General features: G+C 43.3%; 1 non-coding gene across 1 annotated transcript; it reads left to right on the top strand.

Annotated features, from left to right (window-relative positions):
* Positions 1–1,299: 1,299 nt before the first annotated feature.
* Positions 1,300–1,371, top strand: TRNAD-GUC. The gene has a single exon. It is a non-coding gene; the product is annotated as a tRNA-Asp (tRNA).
* The last annotated feature ends 2,235 nt before the right edge of the window (positions 1,372–3,606 follow it).

Here is a 3,606-nt window from a genome sequence, read left to right as displayed (position 1 = left end):
CTCTTTCTTTACAACATCTTTCAGATTTGGGTTCAACCTCCTCTGATGTTCTACAGAAGTCATCGATTTATCTTCTAGGTGTATTCTATGCATGCACAGATCAGGTGAAATGCCAGGTATATCAGCTAGAGAATATCCTAATGTCTTTCGATATTTTCTAAGTTCACATAAGAGAAGAGCAGTTTCAGCATTGTTCAGGTCAGCATTCACGATTACTGGGTATGTAGAATTCGGTCCAAGAAATGCGTACCTGAGCCCCTTGGGGAGTGTTTTGAGCTCGACTTTTGGAGCTTTGGATTCACTCCACGGGTCATTGTTCCGACTTGGTGGAACAGGCGGGCTCGATGAGTCTGAGGCATTGTTCTCCCCCAGACTAAGATATGCCACTAATATTTCCATGGTTCTGGCGGAGTCCAACATCTTAGCGTACCCATCAGCGTCGATGTTCTGGACATTCTGTTCTGCTTCAGCTCTAATCATGGCTAGTTCCAGCGGATCATCAGTAAGGATCTCCTCAATCATCTGATCACTCGGTTCCAGCAGATCACCCTCCTCTTGGACAGTGAAGGTTTGTCCATCCAGCATGGGTTTCTTGAGCATATGATTCATCTCGAACCTCATCACAATGTCTCCTAGGTGGAGGTCGATTTTTCCTTGTCGCACATCTATGATAGCTCCGACAGTACATAGGAATGGTCTGCCCAGGATCAAGGGATCCTTTGACTCTTCCTCGAGTTCCAGAACAACGAAATCGGCAGGGACAAGTGTGTTCCCAACCAGAACTTGGCTATCCTCTATAATTCCGACTGGAGATTTCACTGATCGATCAGCAAACACTAGGGACATCCTGGTAGTTTTGAAATCCGTGTATCCAAGGCGCTTAGCCACAGAGTATGGCATGAGGTTGATGCTTGATCCCAGATCGACTAGTGAACACGAGAAGACTGTTCTCCCAATCTGGATGGATAGGACAAATTTTCCAGGATCACCCAGTTTCTTGATCCTTTTGTTCTGGAGCACAGCGCTGCACTCTTTTGAGACCACCATGAACTCACTGTCATCGGTTACCTTTCCAGAGATCAGTCCCTACACAAAGCTACTCATAGATGGCATCATCTGGATTGCACTCATGAGGGGTAGTCTGACTGTTAAGTCTTCCAGCATCTTCCTACATTTCATCTCCTCCTTGTCTTTGCGCGTGGCCTTAGCCGGAACAGGGTACAGAACCCTAGGCACATAGTCACAGGGGGGGGGGCAGGTTCTGCAGCTGGTCGAACAACCACAGTAGGCTGCTCTGTAGTCGTTGTAGTATAGTGGTAAGTATTCCCGCCTGTCACGCGGGTGACCCGGGTTCGATCCTCGGCAACGGCGCCAAAACTTGATACACTAAATATGAATCCTTGCTACTGCCAAGTTAACAGTTGTGATTATAGTACTTTAGATTCAATCCAGAGGACCAGTCTACACTTTACTCTTATAAGTTTCAATAATAAGCTAAGAAGAAAATGATTTTCAATTCAATTGGTGATGCGGAAAACAAGTAAACTAGAGATTGATTCAATTTAACAAGAGGCTAGCCTAGGGTAGTTCATTGGGTATTGAGCGAGAGCCAAACAATTATTCAAGCGCGATGTAGTGCTTTCTAGAACTCGGATCACTCAGCTGGAACGCCCCACTGTCGTGGTGGTGATCCCTTTGCTGGTCGATCCCACCATCTAACTGTCGTTGAGATGAGAACGACTGCAAGCCTTAGAGATCAGGTCCGATCAGTTCAGTTACTACCCTAATATCTACTTTCGCTGATTAGGGATACTAAGCTCATTCAATACATGTCAAGTTATCTACTAAGCGGTTAGCTAGGCGATTAACTTAGGATCTAACATCAAGTGATCAGATTAATGGAAGCTTTAAGAACAGTATGAACGAAGAACAATTAAGAATAGCTTATCTATGTTTAGCTCATAATTCAACACCCTAACAACCCTAGGCGAGCTAGATCACTACTCGATCATGATGCAAGCAGGAAAAGACATAGATCCTGAATGGAACTGCATAATAATAAGAGTAGCAAACAAAGGGTTCAGAGGGTCTTCTCTATGAGAGAATGGATTCTTCTCCCTTACAAGTTGCAGATCGCAAAAGCTAATAGTTCTCTTGTAAAAATTAGCGTCCGAGATAAAAATAGGATAGATGGCGTCTTTATATGGAGGTGCCAATAGGTAGAAAAGATATTAGGGCAACAGGGCTTTAATTCCCGAAATAGGAGCTTCCTTATTTGTCGGGAACAACCTCAGGATCACTCCGTCTGCTTGTTCCGCTTGAGAACAGTCTCGGGACTGTTCTCCTTGAGTGTTTTCCGCAGGAATGCTCCAAAAGGACAGCTTCTCTTCATGCACCCTCTCTTCATTCTTCTACCAACTCCAGACCTGTAAAAGATCAAAAAGGACTAGACTGACACGGATTAAGGACTCGAATCAATACGAAAACACCTATACAATGATGTGAAAAACACCATATATCAATTCCCCCAGACTTAGATCCTTGTTTGTCCTCGAACATGGCAAGTACCAAGAACAGGGAGAAAGGTTTGAAAGTGTGGGAACTCGCTTATTCTCAGCAACCATACTCTTACCACAAATCTCTGAACCATACAAGCAGTAGATAGGACCACACACACTTACTGGGAACCCTTGATCGCTGTTCACAGATCGGCTCCTTGCTCTACATCTTAACCTGAAAAAGCAACACTTTCGAGACCAAACTCCATTTGTTCAATTAGGATTATCGTGAGCTTCTTGTCACAGGCGCTACTCAGGGTAGACGGTCTAGGTATGGAACAGGCTATTTAATGGTGGAGTTAAGAGTGTTTAGGGGCTACCAATTTTTTTTTAGAGGATGCAGGATATCGCACAAAACTGCAAGAGAGGACAGATCCATTGATGTCCACAGCCTCTACTCGTTTTTGCTCTCTCTAGAACGGCTGCTCTTTGTTCGGGAACAGTCATCAGACTGCTCTGCTCGTCCCCTTCTATATGCTCTCAAAATTAGTAACAAACTCTTTGCTTGACTTTCCCAGTGGCTTGTGTTCCCTTGAATTCATCTCCTTCTCCATCGTCAAATGCTAAAAATGAAAGATAGAGAGTTTTTTTTTTTTTTTTTTTTTTTGAATGACATAGCATGAAAATAGATGTTGAGGTGACGTAGAAGGAGGTAACATGTGATGTTAAGGAGGCCACTGGTGGATCTGATTCGCACCATTCTGTTCCACTTGCACGATTCATTGGTCATGGAGAAGTTACTGTTCTAGTAAGGGTTAATTCATTCTTTTCATTTGTTATAACAGTGATCCCTCCTTTCTTAGGCACTACATGAACATGACTAACCCACTTACTATCAGAGATCGCATAGATTACACCAGCTTCTAGAAGTTTCATTTTCTCTTTCTTTACAATATCTTTCAGATTTGGGTTCAACCTCCTCTGATGTTCTACAGAAGTCATCGATTTATCTTCTAGGTGTATTCTATGCATGCACATATCAGGTGAAATGCCAGGTATATCAGCTAGAGAATATCCTAATGTCTTTCGATATTTTCTAAGTTCACAT

This window comes from Brassica napus, chromosome A3 (assembly GCF_020379485.1).
Source record: "Brassica napus cultivar Da-Ae chromosome A3, Da-Ae, whole genome shotgun sequence".
Taxonomy (NCBI): Eukaryota; Viridiplantae; Streptophyta; class Magnoliopsida; order Brassicales; family Brassicaceae; genus Brassica; species Brassica napus.
The sequence above is the reverse complement of the archived record's forward strand: the minus strand, read 5'-3'. Positions and strand labels throughout refer to the sequence as shown.